Below are 20,980 nucleotides of genomic sequence, written 5' to 3' on the forward strand. Positions count from 1 at the left end.
GGAGAAATGGAAACGAATATGTCTTCAGTTAGCTTTCCAAATCATGTCAAATTCACAGACATGCTGCAATGTAAGGATTACTGTCAGTGCGAATGTTCAATTGATGGTTTAACTTTGTTCTGAAAACACTTTTCGTTATTTCAACAGTATCGAAAAGTCAGAGAAGAAGGAAGAAAGGAAGCTCCGAGAGATGGGGGAAGACATCTTATGAGCTTTGAAGTCTACAGTCTCATTTGCAGTCTGGTGACCCCGAATCTATACCACCGTGGTGAACATCCTGTGAACACAGCAAATCTCTCTCTGCACCCTGCATGCTCTCTGCACCCCATAATTAGAAAAAGATTCAGAGAACAATATGAACATTTGCAAAGGAGAAAAAAAAATCTCTCATGAATGTCTGGTGTGACTTCTTTTTAAATTCAGCTGTCATTCTTCTACAAAGAAAAAAAACATACTGATAATTCCAGCTGGTAACTCCTCAAAAATACAAAGACATTTTTAATTTGGATCAGAGTGTGTTTGTGTGCTGTTGCTTTTGTTTAATAATACTAAGCCTTCCAACTTTTGCTTTGTCTCTCCAGAATCAATAATCACAAACTACTCCATGATAACCAGATAACTATTTTATAAACATTGAAATACCTTTGGAACCATGATTTTAGAGATGGAATCTCTGTGTTTCAAATGCATTAGATCTGAGGCCCACAAAACGTCATGGATTGCAGTCTACTGTAAGGATCTTCTAATAACTTTTATTATTAGAATTTTATTGTTAATGCTCATAAAACATTTCAGCCAAATACTGGGTTACAATTTCAAAAAGCCGTGGCAATACACTGGCCATTCTGAATCAACAGCATAGATGAATGCCAAGAGCACAACTCCAATATCAGAAAATAAAGGTAATAGAATTGTTAGAAATGACTGACGCTGTGTTTATAAGCAGGACTGAAAAGCAGGGTATCAGCAGACCAAATGCTTCACCACCTTTATGGAAGATAAAAGTGAAGTAAGGATGCCAACAGGTAGCTCACGCTGTGGGAGTTCATTACACAATCCTGACAGAAAAGAGAAAGAGGAGGGAGTTCAGATTTCAACATGGAAATGTCATGCACTATGGGGCAATAGGAACTCCACACCTCTGCTCCAAACCTCCGCACACAGAACAGCTTAGTAAGAAATTGCACTCAGAAACCTCCAACTGAGCACAATGCTCTAAATAACTCAATAGAATCCTCTGAAAAAATAAAAAGCAGCTAATTCAGCTGTTGGCACCTCAATGTAAATCCTTTCTAATTTTGGAGTTTTAAGTGTATTCCAACCGAAAGCTGGATGTCTGACTCATTACCCTTAGAGTCAGCCAAATTTTTATTTGGAGAAAGAAAGAACTCTTTACTCTTATTTATAAACTAGAAACCAAAGTTTTATTCACCTTATCTTTACTAAGTGACATTCAAGATATATGAAAACAAGAAGTCAATATTTAAAATTAAATTAAAAGTTTGTCCCAACTGAGAAGCAAGAACATTTCCAGAAAACAAAATATTAAAATAGATAGTGTACTCTCCTTAGATAGTCTAAGATACTTCCACTATAGAAATAATTACATGTTAGGTAAAAGCAGCAATTAAAAAAAGAGAAAAAGCTACTGGAAAGAAAATGTATAATTTCACAACATTTATGAAGTTTGGTAGAAAGTAAAAAAAAAAAAAAGAACATTTTATTTTGAGCAAGAAAAACTAAGAGATAAATGACTGACTGTTTATTTGACTGACTATAAAGTTTAAGCCAAAATTATAGCGTAGACATACATGAAACATGCTGGAAAGAAGGATTATCAAAGAAGCACCAAAGAAAACCAAAAAGCCTTACAAGACAGAAACAAGTATTGATTAAGGAAAGACAAGGACCATTCAAGAAAGAGCCATTGTCTTTATTTAGGTGTTGCTTGTGCATTTATTTCTGTAAAAGACTGCTTCACAACAGAATACTGATATTCTAACTCTCTCTTTTAGAAAAAAATTTTATTTATTTACATTTTGAATGTAATCCCCATTTTCAGTTTTTCCTCCTCAAACCCCCATCCTTCTCCATCTCCCTGCTCCTATGAAGGTGCTCCCCCACCCTTCTACCCACTCCTCCTTCACAGCCCTAGCATTTCCTTATACTGGGGTATCGAGCCTTCACAGGACCAAGGGCCTCCCCTCCCACTGATGCCAGATAAGGCCATCCTCTGCTACATATGCGGCTAGAGCCATGGGTCCCTCTATGTGTACTCTTTGGTTGGTGTTTTAGTCCCTGGAAGGTCTGGGGGGTCTGGTTGGTTGATATTGTATTTCTTCCTATGGAGTTGCAAATCCCTTCAACTCCTTCAGTCCTTCCCCTAACTCTCCATTGGGGTTCCCATGCTCAGTCCGATGGTTGGCTGCGAGCATCCCCATCTGTATTTGTCACGCTCTGGCAGAGCCTCTCAGGAGACAGCTATATCAGGCTTCTGTAAGCAAGCACTTCTTGGCATGAGCAATAGTGTCTGGGTTTGGTGTCTGTATATGGGATGTATCCCTAGGTGGGGTGGTCTCTGGATGGTCTTTCTTTCAGTTTCCGCTCCACTCGTTGTTCCTATAGACAAGAGCAAATCTGCCTTAAAATTTTGGAAATGGGTGGGTAGCCCATCCCTTAACCAAGGGCCCTTTCTAACCTCTGAATATGGTCTGTACAGGTTTTCTCTCCCCTTTGTTGGGTATTTCATTCAATGTCATCCCCGTTAGGTCCTGGGAACCTCTTACTTTCCTGGCATCTGAAACTTTCTGATGACACCCCCATTTCCCCATGCCCCACTGTTCCATACTTCTGTTCAATTTCCTGACTCTCTGTAGCTCTCCCCTGCCTCCTCCTATACCTGGCTCTTACAAACTTTCCTCTTCATCTTTCAAAATGATTCCTGTGCTATAAATGGAAAGTATGCTGATGGGAATCTCATGGAGTCTAAGCCCTAGACAAAGACCTTCAGGCAACTAATGGCTTCCTGAGAGAGGAAACATTAACCTCTTCCGGGGATGAGACCCCTAATGGGTTACCCTGGACAAAGTGCCAAATGGTCAGTCCTGCAGTCATATGTACAGAAACAACAACAACAACAACAAAACTCAGCAGTTTGTATTCAAAGAGAACGAGAGTCTGATTTGAGGATATGCTTCAGCCAAATGAAATATTTACTAAAGCATCACCTCTAGAGAATTAAATTTGAGCCAAAAGAAAGACAAAGGGAAGTCTCTGTGTGACCCCTTTACAGCAGATCTAGAGACAGATCTGCCCAGAACAGAGAATTTTGCTTATGAACCAGATATTTGATATAATCAAAAGAGAAAACCATTTCACCACGACTACATAAAGTATCACAACAAATTTTTTATTTCAGAAACTTAGGGGAAGTCTATGCTTCAAAGTTAATAATAAATTAAATATTTGTATAACTTGTATGATTTAAATATGATGTGGTAAGTCTAAATTAGAGTTCAAAAATTGGGACTTCAGAAACAAAATTGATAAACACAAATGAAAGTTTAAAACACATAAGTTACTAGCATTAAAGATGCAAAAAATATGATAAATGCCTCTACTTTCCTTAAGGGGAATCTGCAGTTTTCAGGCAACAGCCAATAGCTGGACAGAAGAGACATAAGTGGGGTTTATGTTTCTCAAGCTAGGGATTGGAGGAGAACCAGGAGTGATGTGTATATAAAAATGAAAAGTTGATGTCCCGGGTTTTGGCACCAAAGTTAGAAAAAAGATGAAGAGAAGGGGGAGGGGTATGGCCCATGGAGGTGTGGCAAGGCATGGGGGCAAGGGGATGCCTCTGGAGGACCCATGTTGGGAATCCCTTCCCTCTGAGGGACCAGTCACATGATGGTATAGTACATAATAGAGTTTATTCAGGTCATGGGGGGAGACAAGAGGTTAGTAAAGGCAGAGAGAGAAGAGATGTAAAGGCCAGCCATGAGTACAAATAGAAGGGGAGAGGGAAGGGGGAGATGAGGAGAAAGGTGGAGAGAGCAAGAGCGGGAGAGCAAAGAGCAAGAACACAAGAGAGTAAGAGAATAAGAGAGAGGAAGGGGCAAGCAGCCCCCTTTCATAGTGTCAGGTAACTGGGGCAGAGCATGCCTGTCTGGTGCCAGGTAACTGTGGGGTGGGGTTTACAGAATCCCAACAATGAGAAGTAAATGGTGCAGAAGGAAGAAGGAGAAGCCACAATGGGTTAGGTAAGCCATAAAAACATAGCCCTGAGGGCCAGCCCGTTGGTGTTAAGAGCAGACTAGATGAAACACAGTAAGTAGTAAGTAATAACTTGGGGTTATGGATAAGAAAGTAGATTCTAACAACCTGGAGGGTAGGTATTCACCCAGCTCTGAAGCTATTTAAGGCTTATTGTAAACATAAAGACTGAGTGCATCTTTTGTCTTGGAACTAAAGGGTCAAAGGGATGGTAGAAATTCTGGGTTAGGATTAAATAATTTCTATAACATACAATCACTGAGTCCATTTGTCCTTACTTGTATGTACATGTGCCTATGCTGACCACTTGGGATTGGAAAACCTATGTGGTAGGTGATTTGTAGAAGAAACTGATTTAGCCCTTTCAGTAGTCACTTTTTATATGGGGTAGGGTCTTGGGGAACTTCTCTGTTAGTGTTGATATATCAATTGGTGGATATTGTTGTGCCAGTCTAGTTCAGGCAACCAAATAATTGCAATTTCATGGGGGCTCTTCCCCTATTCTATTTAAGATATACTAATAGCAGACATAATAGGCTTGTGGCTTCTATTATCTTTCTGCCCTCTGGGCTACTTTCCCTGAGTCTTAGGTATAAGGGCTGCATTGCAGATACATCAGCTGGAGTTGGGTACCCCCAAATCACTTATTTTCTGCATCTTGACAAGGTGTTAATCTATGTAATGACCCCCATCTGTTACAACATCCTTAGCAATTAAAAATGTAAATTAAAGCTACTCAGAAATTTCTTCTTACCCCAGAGAGTAGCTAAGGTGAAGATAATATCTGACAACAAATACTGGTGAGGATATAGGGGAAAGGGAAATCACTTTCTCTGTTGGTAGAATTAGATCCAACATGGAGATCAGCATGTGGAAGTCTTTCTTAAAAGCCAAAAGTAGGTCTGCCATATTTCCTGAGATACTTCAGAGTATACACATAAGGGATTTGATATTCTCTTACATAGAAATTTATCATTTATGTTCATTGCTTTGTTCATGTTAGCTGGGCATTGAAACTACCTAAATAATTTTCAACTGATAAATGAAAAATGAAATATTATTCTGGTACTAGTTAGGGTTTCTCTTGCTGTGAAGAGACACCATGACCAGGGCAACTCTTACAAAGGAAAACACTTAATTGGGGTTGGCTTACAGTTTAAAGTCTTAGTTCATTGTCATCACAGCAGGAATGATAGAGCACAGGCAAACATGGCATTAGAGAGTACGACATCTGGATCTGTAAGCAGCAGGAAGAGACAGTGAGCCACTAGGCTTGGCTTGAGCTTCTCAAAGCTCCCCACCAAGTGACACATTTCCTCCAACAAGACCACACCTACTCTGACAATACCACACTTCCTAATAGTGCCACTCCCTGTGAGCCTGTGGGGGTGATTTATTTTTCAAACCCATTCACAACAAAATACTAAAGAAACTTGAAATGATGCCATTTTCAGGTGGATTGATAGGACTGGAATACACTAGCCTAAGTGAGGTAATCCTGGCCCAGAAACTGAAATGCCACCTGTTCTTTATTATTTGTGAATCTTAGCTTTGAATCTTTAGATGTGATTATATAACCTGAAGTAACAACATTATCATCAACAATAACAACAAGAAGTCCAGGAAAATAGAAAGAGACCATGGGGGTGGAGGATCAGGAGAAACACTAAAGAGGGTGCTTAGTAGAATAAAGTTGCTATGAAGAGTAAAATGGAGATTTTTACTAAAGTGGGAGGAAGAGTTAAATAACACTAAGGGACTTTCAGGAGACACAGGGACACATCGTTTTACAAGCTTACTTAAAATACATAATGTGTATGTGTTTGTGCATACACTTATCTATACGTATTCTTTCCTATTTTTTAAACAGTTACTTCAGTTAGGAGGACGGCATCCCCCACCTCCAAGAGCCACAGATTATCTAATAAAAATCACAGAGCACAGGGAACATCACCTTGAGCTATCGATCAGAGATAAAACAAGAGTATCTCAAAACAGTGTGCTTTATCACCACTGCCTTCCTTGGTTGTATTCCAGAAGCTGAAGGCAAGAGCTTGCAGCTGGACATACCACAACCCAGACATAGGACTTGAAAGATCTGAGACATAAGTGACCTGGAAGTGTCCTCCTAGAGGACTAGCTTTAGTAGGATCACTGGTGTGTAAGCTGCCAAGGGAGAAAAGCAATATTATTCTGGTATAAAGGCTACAATGCACAACAACATGTAAACCAGTAAGATATAGACACTGGTGAAATAATGGTACAATAATCTTGAAGGTAACCGATAGATGTTTAACTTCCTATTTATTGTGAAGGAGTTAATGCCTGATACTGTCAACCTACCACCTAGAAAGGGTCCTCGGAGGGGAGTAGAGGAGAAGAAATACCTGAGATGGGTCATAGGAGGATACAGGACTTATGAAATGGGTGATGGAGACTTTAACTGGAAAGGATAAAGAGGTCACATACTCTAGAAGGAATGTACTACTGCTGGTTCCCTAGGCTACTATAATTTCTAAGTATACTAAATCTACAGATAACTGTAGCACTCACCTTTCATCAGAAAAAAAATATACTGCAGGAAATAAAATCACAATTGGACATCCAAATAATAAAAAAATATATACTTTCTGAAATCCTAAGAAAGTTTACTTGAGGAGATGATGTTTAAGCCTAGATAAGGATAAGGTAAAGATAGAATGATCTCTCTATATAAACTGCTTATTCCAGAAAGAGCAAAGGCTCTGGTATATTGAGTGCCTTGGGAGGTAACTCGAGGACATACGGCAGGGAAAGAAGGGCTGGTACAGTCAGTGAAAGACTTTTGGCTCCATTGTAAAATGGCGGAAAGTTCATGAAGAGTTTCCAACGGGGGGGGGGGGGGGAGAATCACGATGAACATGCTTTGGCTGGAGGAGAAGAGTGCATGACAGACAAAAAAGTGGAAGTGGAAAAGAAACCAAAAGGAGATGGCAGAATGGTAGTGGAAATTGTGGTGGTTTGAATATGCTTGGCCCACGGAGTGCACTATTAGGAGGGGTGGCCTTGTTGGAGGAAGTGTGTCCCTGTAGGGGTGGGTGATAAGACCCTTCTTCTGACCCAGTCTTTTCCTAAAGGCCTTCAGATGAAGAGGTAGAACTCTCAGTACCTCCCATATCATGCCTGCCTGGATGCAGTTCTGCTCCTGCCTTAATGATAATGGACCGAACCTGTAAGCCAGCCCCAATTAAACGTTGTTTTTATAAGAGTTGCCTTGGTCATGGCAACATAGAGCAGTGAAAACCATAACTAAAGCAGAGATGGTAGAAAAAATTTAGACTTTGGATCACTAATGAGATTTGATATAAGATCATATTCAAAGTGAAATAGAGCATGGCTTTTTAAATTTGGTTTTTCTTTAAGACAGCATGCTCATGATGTACAGACATACACTCAGGCACACACTCATACGCATAAAACAAATATCTCAAAAAAGAAAAGAAACTCAGCAACATATGCATATACGTGAAAATAAATCTCAGTGAATAATCTTGTAAGACATCATTTTAATAGACACAAGAAGTTAGGGGTGGTGGCATATACCGAAAATCACAGTACTTGGGAGGTGGAGGGGGAGGGTCGGGAGTTCAGCTCTGACAGTGTAATGAGTTGGAAGTCAGTGTGAACTATGAAAGACACCGTCTTAAAGCAAAACTAAATAAAGTAAAAGATAATAAGCTCCTGAGAAAGGAAAAAATGAAATCATGTCTTACCTGAGGGGATGCACAGAATCCACAGAAACTATTGTTCTGTTCCTGTTGCACATGTAGCAGGCAAAACTGAATGGGGAGGAGGCTTTCTACATACAGTAGGAAAAAAAAGCTTTCTACAACTTTAGCCAAATCTGCCAAAACCAATGAGGAAGAAGGCCGTCTTAGCCGGAGTATTTAAAGACAAAAGCCAACTGTGATCACTGATTGTAAATGGCTCCATTCTGTAGAAAGGCATTTATAAAACTAATACTTGAATGGTGTGTGGGCACAGAACAAAAACATTTTTTTCAGTGCTAATTTCTTGATTCTGATTTTTGTAGTTTATATATAAAGGAATCTCTTCCTAAATAGACTTACACGGTCAAGTATTTGAAGCTGAAGTCACTTGGTAAGCTAGGTTTTGAACTGTTCATTAAAATATCTTCTGTAAACTTGTCATATATATGCACATATATACATATTCTAAACACATCCTCAAAATGATTCTGAAAGAAGTCTACACTCTCACCTATAAGCATATATGATGTTCACCTTATAAGCTATTTCAGTATCTAGACAAAGAAGAATAACATTTCAGTTTGGTTTATGAAGCTATCATCAGTCTGACACCCAAATGTCAAAAGTTAGTATATATGACTAGGGTATAATCATTTCTGTGAATAATAGTGAATCCACCATTGCCAGCTATGTAGTAAATCGTGAACATTTAAAGTTAACAGCAGAACAGATATATTTAAAGTCTAATGATTAAAAACAGGGGCACAGCCCTTCCTCAGCTGCGGCCAAGCTGCTGTTTTTTTTCCCAGAAAGCTGAGACCTCGACAGGTAAGATCACTTACTGATGACTGGCAGCGTTCATGCAGTCCTCAGCATGGCTTCTATCTCTGCTCACCTGAATTTATTCTGTCCTCATCCAGCCTCATGTGGTCCTCATCCACCATGATGTAGTGGCAGTCATGGAGGATAACATCAAGACCCCAATTAGAGCAGCTGTATCAGTACTGAACCTTTCTGGCTCATGTCTTTTTTACAAAGGCCCCGGCCAACGTCATCATTGGGAGCCCAATCTGCAATGTAGTAGACTGGTGGTCCTGTGTCCTCCAACGTGGCTGCCCCAGCTGAGCAGAGAAAAAGTAGAAGAGGAGGATATAGAATCTGATGACAATATGGGCTTTGGTCTTTTTGACTAAACCTCTTTTGTTAACATATCCAATAAAAAAATTAATCATTAAGACAAACAAACCAACAAACAAAAAAACAAACAAACCATGTGTTCACATCCAGGTTGTGGTGGCGCACATCTGTAATCCTCATACTAGAGAGGCAGACGCAGAGGCAGGTAGATCTCTGTGAGTTCCAGGCCAGCCTGGTCTACAGTGAAAGTTCCAGCCTAGCCGAGGCTACACAGAAAAACCCTGTCTCAAAAACAAAAACAAACAAACAAACAAAACAACAACAAAGAATCCACATTAAAAACAAAACAAAAATAATAACAAACACATATGGACTCAGAAGCAAAAATATACATGAGACCTTGAGTTATTGGGCTGCCAGTTAAGACCTGGGTGAATTTGAATTAATTTCTAATTAATATGGTCTTCAGTTTCTTCTTTAATACCCAGCTTCAAATAGTTGGGCAGAGGCAATAAATTGACTTATACAAGTAATCAACTATTATATATAAAAGATATATCACTAATATCCACTCAGAAAAACCCAAGGGTGATCTATTTTTGATTCTAAAAAGACATTTAAAAATTAAAAACACTTGTGGGCATGGTGGATCATACCTTACATCTTAGCATTCTGAAGGGAAAGAGAGTCCAATGGCTCTCTGAATTCAAGGCCAGCCTGGATTACTGAGGAAGTTGTAGATCCATGCTTCTATTTCCTGTGTTGTTAAACTGTAAGGGTCCATGCTTTTCGGAAGAATGATACTTCAGGTTCGGATAGTATGTAAATGTAAGGAGAGTTTTGTTTTGGTTTTTCTAGCTAGTTTCTGATTAACAGAAGTTCAGCAGGCTGGGATCTCCAGTTACCAAAATAGAGAAGCTAAGTGAGTTTGCAGACCTAATTTAAAGCACATTAGGGGATTCCGGATTAGGTGACCTATATGTTGCTCCATCTCTAGGGACATTCCATTACCAGGACATGGGGGCTGGGAACTGAGGTCTGGAAACTGTTGCTGACCCACTGTCCTTGCCTTAGGCTAGGTGGCGGGTAGGGCAGCTTCTGAAGCCAGGATCAAGTTGGAACTGAGAAAAGTAGAGAAAACAAACATAAAATTTGTACTTGATACATTTTAAAACTAAGGGCATCTTAGTAGGAAACCATACCTATCTGGACTTCTCAGTTTTATGAGTTTATATGAGCCAATAAAGTGATTTAACTTTATTTTCTTGAAAGCAAAGGACACACACACACACACACACACACACACAATAAAATTGTAAGGAGAACTTTTTTTTAGTGAAAGTTTTTCTCTGAGAGAATGCCAATAATTTCCAGATCTATGGAAGTAGCCAAACATGGGATTATTTTTAGCCTTCCCTTTGCAATGTTTCTACATTTCTTTTGTTTAAAGTCCTTCTTCTCTTTTCTTACAGTTTAGAGGAGGAGGCCTCTAATCATTTAAGATTCACCCACAATAAGATTACTTATCTCACCATATGGTCTTAGTTCTAACAAAAGCCTTAGATCTTTCTTCTAGTTTACAAAAAAATCAGTGAATTCAGCTAGGCACAAGTCATGATTTTAATCCCAGCACTTGGGAGGCAGCAGTAAGGCTGCCCTAAGTTGGAGATCAGTCTGATATACAATGTAAGTTCCAGGAAAGCCAGGGCTACACAGACAACCCACATCTTGGGAAAACAAAAAGGAATGAATGCATGAAAACTCATGAATGCCTGTCCATGTTACAGGTAAGGCAAATTTCTTTATGTGGATATTTTTCTTTTAAACTCCCAATATACAAAAATTCCACCTCAAAGACATGTCAAAAAGCTGTGGTAAATAACGCCCATGAGCACTCTTTTTTCGGCTAAGGAACTGTCATTATCTGTCCACATTTGCCCTCTCTTCCCACTCCTATGTGTGTACATTACCCACATGGATTCATAATCAGTGCTGGAATTTGTACATCTGAAATGGGATGGCTTAAATTACAGTTATTATCTTTCATGCTTCTGTGGCTGACTCAATCAGCTGGGTGGTTTCTGCCTGAAGCAGTCAGCTGTAGGCTTCAGTGAGAAGAACTGAGAAGACCCACTCCAATCTTCAACTCTACTGCAACACGGCATCTCTTTCTGCTCTAGTGCCTACTCTCTGTGTATCATGACTCCAATTATAAGCAGAGGAGGATCTCCTGTAATGACCTCATCTAGATTATACTTTGAAATGAGGTCCAATTCACTAGTGTCAGGACTCCAAGGTAAACATGTACATTAGAGGACACAATTCAGCTTAAAATCAAGCAAACAGAATTGAGTTTTCATTTGAAATTCTTTGGGTTGTTCAAATTTACTAAGCCTCCTTTCTGTTTTATGTTGCAGACGCTATACTGTATTGTACATGCCGACAAGGACCTTCTTCTTTTACTGTTACACAAACCTTTTCAGAATCTTTCCAAGAATCCTTTGTCTGCTGCTGTCTACCCATGACCAAAGTCATATGTCATATTTTTACTGTTTAATACAGAAATCTTCATACCCTTCAAAACACACATGCACATACACATACATATATATATATATATACACACACACATGTTTATATATAGACAATGCAATTACAATCCAACTTTAACTTGGATATGACATTACTTATTGAATATGTTCAAACACCTACATAGGATAGTGGAACTACAATTAAAAATATCACACATCAAAGAATTGTTATTTTATGTCACAGTAGTCTAATTAATGTTTTTCAACTTTTATATTTGTCACTCATAATGCTAAGAGTTTAGAACAGGAATGTAGGAAGTCAGCCCTCAGATACACATGCAGATTGTGGTGGAGTACATAAAAGTTTGATATAGGTTGGGACACCAGAATCAGTTTTTATCTTTGAAAAAATGTATGTGGTTTCATTTTATAAATGAAGCAAGACACTTATCAGAACACACATGATGTGAGTTTTCTTGTCCTGATAAATTTGGGAATTAGTTGAAATGAGTGTTTAATATAGCATTTTCCAGTGAAGATTGGTCACTTTATTTTTTAATTACTAATTTCTAAAGTGTAACTTTAAAAATTTCTGAATAACTTATTTTAAAATCCTATGGCTGAATAGTTTAAAGATCTATGGGAAGTCTTCCTGTGCTAATTATTGTGTTGGAGAAAACAGTCTTAGAAGATTATTATTCTTCTAATGTTAAGTTTACTTTCTTCTCTACCCTACAAGCCTGTTTGTTCATGTTAGAGGCAAATTTGATATGTTTCTAACAACATGAAATCTTACTTTTAAAATTATACTTTTTCAAGTGATACAAAGATTTGGTATATGTTATAAAGTCCTTGGCATTAACCTTCTGATTGTCATTTCTGGTGTCCCAACTTATATCATTTGCCCTTGAGTATGGATGGTCTTGAACTTGCTACTAATCTACATACTCTAGACAGTAAAGGAATCTCACTTCTCCAGTTAAGGTCCTGAATCTCTTGCTTCATGGGCTTATCAAATGGGTCGTAATTTGTGTTGACCTATCTTAATCAGGTGAATGTATCTAAAGGTAGACTGGGGAGTTCCTAGGCTGATAGACTGTTTATACACCCTTGATGGAGCTGTAGGACTGGAGATCTTATGACAAGATACTTAGATAGATACTAGAAAAACAAGTCACTCTTAGGAAATGCAGGGGGTCTCTATGACCTGAAGACAGTGTTAGCAGCCAGCAGCCAGTCTGATAGTCATATAGAAATGAACTTGGCCAAAATCCCAAATAAGCCAAGAGCATTTTTTTTCTTTGTCAAGCCTCCATATGTGGCCTACCTCAATCACAAGGTTGTGAGACTGTACAGAGACCCCAGTCCCATATATCTTTCCCTTCTTACAGGGAACCCATGAGATAAGTGTTTAAAGTTGTTATTTTATGATACTTTACTGTACAGCAACATAATTCTAGCATACTTAGTGTAGCTAAGTGAACTGAAGAAAAGAGTCTTATACTTCTTTAATCTCACTCAGCAAAATTGTGTTAATGTGATAGCAAGATTGGAAGAAAATGAAAACAGCCACTCACTCATTATGTGTTTATCTGAGGAGGTGTGGCATATAGGGGATTTTCACAGCACAAAGAATATTTTCTTGGATTTTATACATTGCATTATTTGCAGTAAAAATTTAAATAAAATATATTTCAAAGCTATTATAACATACAATTGATCATAAAAAGGAAGTTTCTGCAAGTACCACACTCAGAGTCTGAACTAATGACTAGGCAATTGTTTCTACATTAGTGACTTAGGTCTGATGGAATGGAGAGAATTACAATATTATTTGAAAACTGTCAATTATTTGGTGTATTTATAGTTACTTTAATAGATCAAAAGATTGATGTGTCTTGTAATGTTGATTCTAATAGTGTTATACTATTTATAAGTTCTGAGCCTTTTATATTTAAAGTAGAATGGTTAGCTGATTATTCCTGAACCTGTTGCTGTACATCCATGTGGATACTTTACTCCATTGTATTATGACTACAACATCTACAAAACTTTCACCCACAGCCCAAAATGCCGATAAACACTGGCATCTTACCTTAACATTGTCTACAATTTGAGTATGCCATTTAAGAAATATAACCCACTTAGATGATTTTAATAAATTGGAAGGTGAATATTTCAGTGTTTAGGAAAGCAAATTCTACCTCTAAATGTGGAGTGTATTGTAAGATACTGAGAGAAATGATTTGGTAATAAATTATGTAACAGCGAGACCAGAAAATCTAATGTCATCACTCAAAAATAACCTTGTTTGCCTTGCTTGAAAAATATCCAGAGTAGCTAAATTAATACTAACATATAAAATGACAGCATAAATATTTTAAATATGGGTGTACCACAGAATCGATATATAATAAAAGTGGAATAAGTTTATTTTTCTTAATTTTCCCAGCCTATTAATATTTAATTAATCACATAAGTTTGTATTGCCTGTTGAAAGGACTGTGATATTGAGTGGATGGGTCACCTATATGGATTTGTGCACATGACCATCTTTTTATTCAGATTCTTTTATGTTACTTTCCTTACTATAGCTGTGATGAGATCCAACACGCTGTGATATAATAATAAAAGGTCAAGTTGTAAGGAAAGCAGGGATAACATCCAAAGGGATGAAAACACTCAGTAGTTCATTTACTATAAAATGTATAGCTTCAAAATCTGTTTCTATTTGCTACATATTTTCACAAGGAAAAATGTTTACTTTTTGCAATGATCCAGTTTTATATAAAGATTTTTTTTTTAAAGATAGTGGTATAAGACCATGATATGTTTGCATTTTGGGGGCACCCTTTTTACTCTATGTTTAAAGATTTTTTTTTTTTACAACATGCTATGCCAAAAAAATGAAGTCTTTGGTCAGTATCCACTCAGCCCTCCTACCTACCAATCGACATCACATGCTTTTCAGGGCTATCCAGAACCATTAATGCCAATTTCTAAGTGATTACAGCATTTCCCATTATATTTCTTCACTTAAAATGCTAAACAAATACAATTTTATTATCTGCAGGTTGCTTTTTAATATTTAGTTGACATGTCAAAATTTCAGCTTCCTGAGGAACAACATTGAAATCAGACTACTAATCTGTATGCTGGTTTATTATATTTGCAGATTTTCTTCTGAGGGAAGTACACAAAATTATTTGTATAGAGAACAGAAATCAACTGGATTATGTTTCAAAAGGCCAAGAAATCTGAGATCCGGAGCATAGCATTAAGGACAGGCACTCTTGCTAGGTTATAAGATGTCAGAATCCAGAAGAGTGAGAAACAGACATAAAGAGAAACAACAAAACTGGGGAGGGGGATGGAGAGAGAGAGAGAGAGATTCTTCAGGTAGGGCAGTGCCAGGGCAGAGACAGGGACAGAGGTGTAGGGAGAACTAGTAGTGGACAAAGGGAGACTCAGACTTAAGCTAAGGAACCGTCACAGAAGCAGATTCCCCCAAACTAATTACTTTCCTAAAGGTCCACCTTCTAGCACTGATGTGCTGAGGATCAAAATATCGACAATATTCTTCAAGGTACACACTAAAGCCATAGCATGATTAGCAAAAATCAATATCTAAGTTTGTTTATATCCTTCTTTCATTTTGTTTTGTAGAGTGAATGTGCTGAAAGTAACTGACTAGTGCACATGTTTTCAAGCAAGACATTTCATAAAGCAGTCAGCAAAAAAGTTCAGGCTTATTAAATTAACAAACTATAAAGGATACTCAAAGCATGTGTGAGCCTATACCTGTAATCTTCTTAGCTCTTGGGAATCTGTGTTGGAAAAATCATGTATTTGAAACCACCTGGTCTTCACAGCAAGAAATTATTATAAAACCAAACAAGATCACAAAATAGCACAGTATAACTCTATTCCTGTTATGGATGGGTTATGAAGTGCTCCCCCCCCCCAAATTTCAATGAAAAGTCACTGAGTTATGAAAGGGTTAAGAGCACAGATTGTATTATAGGATTGATGGTTTTACATCTGGATTGCTACTAGAAGGCAGGACCTTGCAAGAAATAGGTCAGTGAGCATACCTTTGAGGGGTGCATCATACAACCCACTCCATTCTCTGCTACATTCTGCTTCCTGCTGCTTCAGGCTTGAAGCAATAGATCCAGCTGATCTTAGACAAAAAACAAAACAAAACTGAAACCTACTATTGAAATAAAGCTTTCCGCTGCTTAAATTTTATTCTGTGAATTTTGTCCCAGTGATGGAAAGAAAACTAACACTGTTCTGCAACAAGGAAACCTTCTGTATTTTAAGAGATAGCTCAATGGTTAAAATCATATACTGTTCTTGAAAAGGATTAGAATTCAGTTCCTAGTACCCAAGTCAGGCAGTTGCAATCAGCTTAATTCCAAGCTATCTGATGCTTTTGGGATTCATCCCCAGTAGTAGCATATAAATTTGTACATACACTCACACACATGCACGGATGCACACATGCAGGTACACAAGCAGGCACACATGTCTAGATTTATGTTAAGGCGATATATGATTGGACAGAAGAGAGATAGGTAGGCGAAAGTTGAGGAGGTAGAGACAAGATGGAAGCAGACATGTATGTTTCTCTCAGCCTATCTCTAGCTTGATAAGTTTGTTATTACTATTTCTAAGAGTCTCTATGAGTCTTTTATCTCATATAGAAGGGCAGTTTGTATCTTTGCCCATTGGATATAAGTTTATTGTGTAGAGGGTTTGTGATTGAGAAATTAGTATATAAACCTGTTTGATAATCTACTGGAGTCATGTTTGTGCTGGGCGTTGTGGTAAAGAAACTCACCGGGGCTATTGTATCCACCCAGAACACAAGCAACAGGGCGGGCAGAGTGAACTGCCTGGGAAGGGAACCATGTTGAGAGTGGGCCTTGTAACAGAGTCCATATTAAGGACTCCACACTAGATTGGCATCCATGAAGTGAGACCTTGAGGGCCAATAAAAGGTTAACCTCCCATTTAATATTTACTGCAACACACACACACACCTAAATATATCAATACTACCTGTCCCGCGCAACCGTCTCACCTGCAAGAACGATGCGGCACACGAAATAGGATTCTTCTGCAATAAACTTTAATGCTCTCGAGAGGCAGAGCATAAGCATACATCAAGTAGAAGCGAAGACCATGAACTATCTAGCCCGTCCCCTTATAAAGGGATCAGTCCTTGCCTTGGACGTGGAGCCCCCCTGATTGGTTGAAACTCATCAGGCCCTATGACGCTACAGGAGAGGCAGAGCTCAAGGAGTGGAAAGTTACCCAGCACGTGCGCACATGACTTGTTTACTGCTAACTCCAGCTGGATGTCAGCGCCATCTTGTAATGGAGAATGTGCAGGCGGCGCCCCACAACTACCCACTTAGTCTGTCTATTTAAAGCTATGGTTTTTTACATTGATTATGAATTTTTAATTTTGTTTTCATTTAAAATTATTTTTTCTCTTTTAATGTGTGCAAGTATGTGAAGTGCACGCATATGTGTATGCATGTTCATATGTATATGTCTCATGTGCATGTGTGTGTATGTGTACTTGTATGCCTGTGTAGATGTAAACAGCTCATAGTGGGAATTTTTTTTTATTTCCCTTTCATCTTATCTTTTTGAGTCAGGGTTATTTATTCAATCTGGGCTTGCTTTAGAGACTCTCTATTTTTGTTTCCTAAGGCTGCATTAACACGGTTGCTGTGTTGCAAGGGCTTTAACAGCTAAACCATGTCTCTACTTCATCTATCTTAATGTTACTTTTTGTTCAAGAGTCATGGAACAAATATTGTAGTTAAAAACAATTGTGTATTTCTGTAAAACATGGTTCAGGTTTTTGTGAGCATTTCATGGGTGATGACCTTATTGGTTAGTTGTCATTTTTTATGTGAGAAAATTTATGTAGGTTTTAATATCAAAACCTATGCCCTGTTGTAAGACTTGTAGTTTCATGTTAAATTTGATAATTGAAAAAAATAAAGTAACTTGGGGGGCATACCCAACACCAAAAAAGCATTTAAATAAGGGAGCCTTATGCATATAGAAAAATATTTTTTTTCTGGAGATCTATATTAGTTCACTGTGTCTCAAACTAAGTGGGAATAATACTGAAGGCTATTAATCATTCCATTTTCACAGCAGTACACCAGCAGGGATTTATTTAGTGCAACTACTTGCATTATTTTGACACATTAGAAAAAAATTGTTCTGTCTAATTGGCCTTCAAACTTCCACTCTACCAGAATGATGTGTTAAACTATTATTATTTCATATGATGCGTACTATGCGCCCCATGGCGAATACGACCTCACTTCAGATCTGCTAACAGAGTAACTTTATGCCATCCACATATCCCCTTTATTTATGTCACTCTCTTTCCAGGGTTATTACAAAAGCAGCAAAGAGAAATATTGGACCTCAAGCAACATTCTCCATGCAAGTGGAGTCATGCCATCTTAATGGACACAGTTTTGAAGATTAAACTCTAAGATTAGAGCTAATAGTGCCCCTGAAATGTCTGTGTCCTTCATTCCATCTTCTGCAACTATCAAACAGATCAAAGTCAATCAATGAATCACAATCTGAATAGGAAAATCACTTGAGGGACATGGCTACCATCCCCTCCATGGCCACAAAGCAACCTTGCTTACATATAGGCAACCATATTGATTGGGGCTGGTTAGACTGATGATCTGGTGGAAAGTCATTTTCTGGATTTCTATGACAGGTCTCTAATTCACTTTTATTTACAGACTTCTTTCATTCACCGCCTACATCTTTTCATCTTCTCTTGAATTTGATTCATCTGAAGGGCGGCAGTTATTGTGGAAATCTGTGGATAACCAACATCACAACTTAGGCAGAATCCTGTAGGTGTGATCTCCTCTACATCTTTACATCCTTCCTCTTTTGGGGCTATGTCTGCCATAGTTCTGAGTTTCAGTATCATTTAAGATGAACATCTGTCCCTCACACTCTCCCACTGCCTCCCCTCATCTTCTGCTTCTAGCAAGACATGAGTATGGGGGACAGTATTACTGTCTCATATGTCTCTTCAATACGATAAACATTTTTTTGCTCTTGCATCTCATTATTTTTTGGGGAAGGATATCTTAAGCAACAGGTCTGCTCGTAATATTTCATTTATCACACCTACTAAATTAACAGGCTAATATTGCTAATGTTTAATAGTTTCTGTTGCCTTACAATACTGTGATCTCTGACTTTTTATTGTTATTTTGCTGTTCTTTTGGAACAGGGATTCAATACACACCCACACACCCACACACCACACACACACACACACACACACACACACACACACACACACACACACACACACACATATAGCTTAGAATAACTTTAAATTCAGAGTCCTCCTGCCTAAAGGACAATGTATCTAGAATTAAATTTTGGGCCATCATGTCCAGCGAAAATCCTGTTCTTTGTAAAGTCTCCAGTGGGTTTTTGTTTTTTGTTTTTTTTATACCAACCGAAATCATGCTAACAGTAGCATTTGAACATTCTTCTATTAAAAAATAAAAAATTCTCTACTCCTTCAACTTTACCTCTTTCAAACTGATGCATGGCAAGGCCCTTTGAAGAACTTCTCTGTCTTTATCACAAATTTATTCTTTGTAAATGAAAATGCCACTTGTATTTCCCCAGATGAGATGAGAGCCTTACCCAATCTGTGCAAATACATAGTTTGGGCTGAACTTTGAATGTTTCTATCCAATTATCCTGGCGCCTAGGCCTGGAACCTGCTAGCTTCTGTACAACCTAATCTTCTGCAACCCCTAACCTTGAAGGTTTCAGCTTTTAATCTCCTTTGCTGACCTATGCTTAGAATGTTTCAGCTTCTGAGACTGCTGAACAAGCTATTTTTATCTTTTTCCAGTCTCTAGATAGCTAGTTAAACTTATTGTTCTTGCTCAAACTTCTTTCCAAACTGACTGATTCAAATTGGCTTCTCATGGTTTCCAACTGAATTGCTCTGCCTGGAAATACTGCTTCTAAACTCCATGAACTGAACTACTGTGAACTGAACTAAACTGAACTGAACAGAATTGAATTGAACTGAATTCCATCCACTCTCTCTTCCAGTACTGCTCTTAAGTAGCCTCTCTTTCCTGTCCTCTGAGAGTTCAGCATATCCTATAACTGACTCATTCTGTCAAATCTTTCTCAGATTCAATACTTTGTCTGCCCCTCAATTAGATTTCACTTTCAAACATGACTGCTTCCTTCTATAAACTAATTTTCCCTTAAATGTGTGTACTAAGATCATCTCTCAATTCCAGCTAGAGAAATTAAAGTTAAGTTGTGTCTGCATTCCAGCAGAATCACACAGACTTACTAGTTCTTTGAGTGTGATTCCTTGCCAAAGCAGTCATGATGCTGGATTAAAGTTCTTCTACAATTTGTAATGTTCACTCACATTTCAACACTCTTGTTTCTTCCTACAAAGAATTTCACTGGAATTACAGTTTCTGTGTTTTGTTGCTGTGATAAAACCACCATGACCAAAGTAATGTGGAAAGTAAAGTTGTTTGTTTGTTTTTTGTTTTTATTTTTGGCTTACTGATTGAATCAGTGTCTGAAGTCAGGACTGGAACTCTAGCAGGATGAGAAGCTGGATCAGGAGCCAAGACAGAAAGCTGCTCAGTGGTGTTCTTGTTCCTATCAGCTTGCTGAACTACTCATCTTAGAAAGCCCATCCCCATTTGCATAGTAATGGTACCACTCACTGGTTGATCCCACCAACTCTATTATCAATGAAGAAAATGTCCCACAGACATGCCATTGCCTATTCTAATGGGAACAATTCCTTAACTGAGACTTTCAATTTCTTAGGTGACTCTAGTGTGTGTCAAGTTTACAACTCACTAGTACATACTGAGCAACTAGCAGCTTCCATCTTATTAAGTAAGTCAAAAACAGTTCTTCAGTTCTTATGATAGGTGGTTTAGTGTTTAGAAATATGTGATAGTCTTAGAATTCTTTCCATCTTGAATCTTCTTTTTTGCTAAGATGGGTCTTCTACTACTTATACTGACATGATCAGCTAGTTAGGAGTGACCCTTAGATGAATGGTTAATCCAATTGTTTTTTCTGTTGGAAGGTGAAAATTAGCATAGGAAAATCATGCATTTGTATTTCTAGAATGAAATATGAACTAAGGTCCAAGATTTCTCTTGCCTCTACTTAGTACTATTTGAACTTTTGCTATAAATACTCATTAAG

The sequence above is a fragment of the Micromys minutus genome, assembly GCF_963924665.1.
Source record: "Micromys minutus genome assembly, chromosome: 23".
NCBI lineage: Eukaryota > Metazoa > Chordata > Mammalia > Rodentia > Muridae > Micromys > Micromys minutus.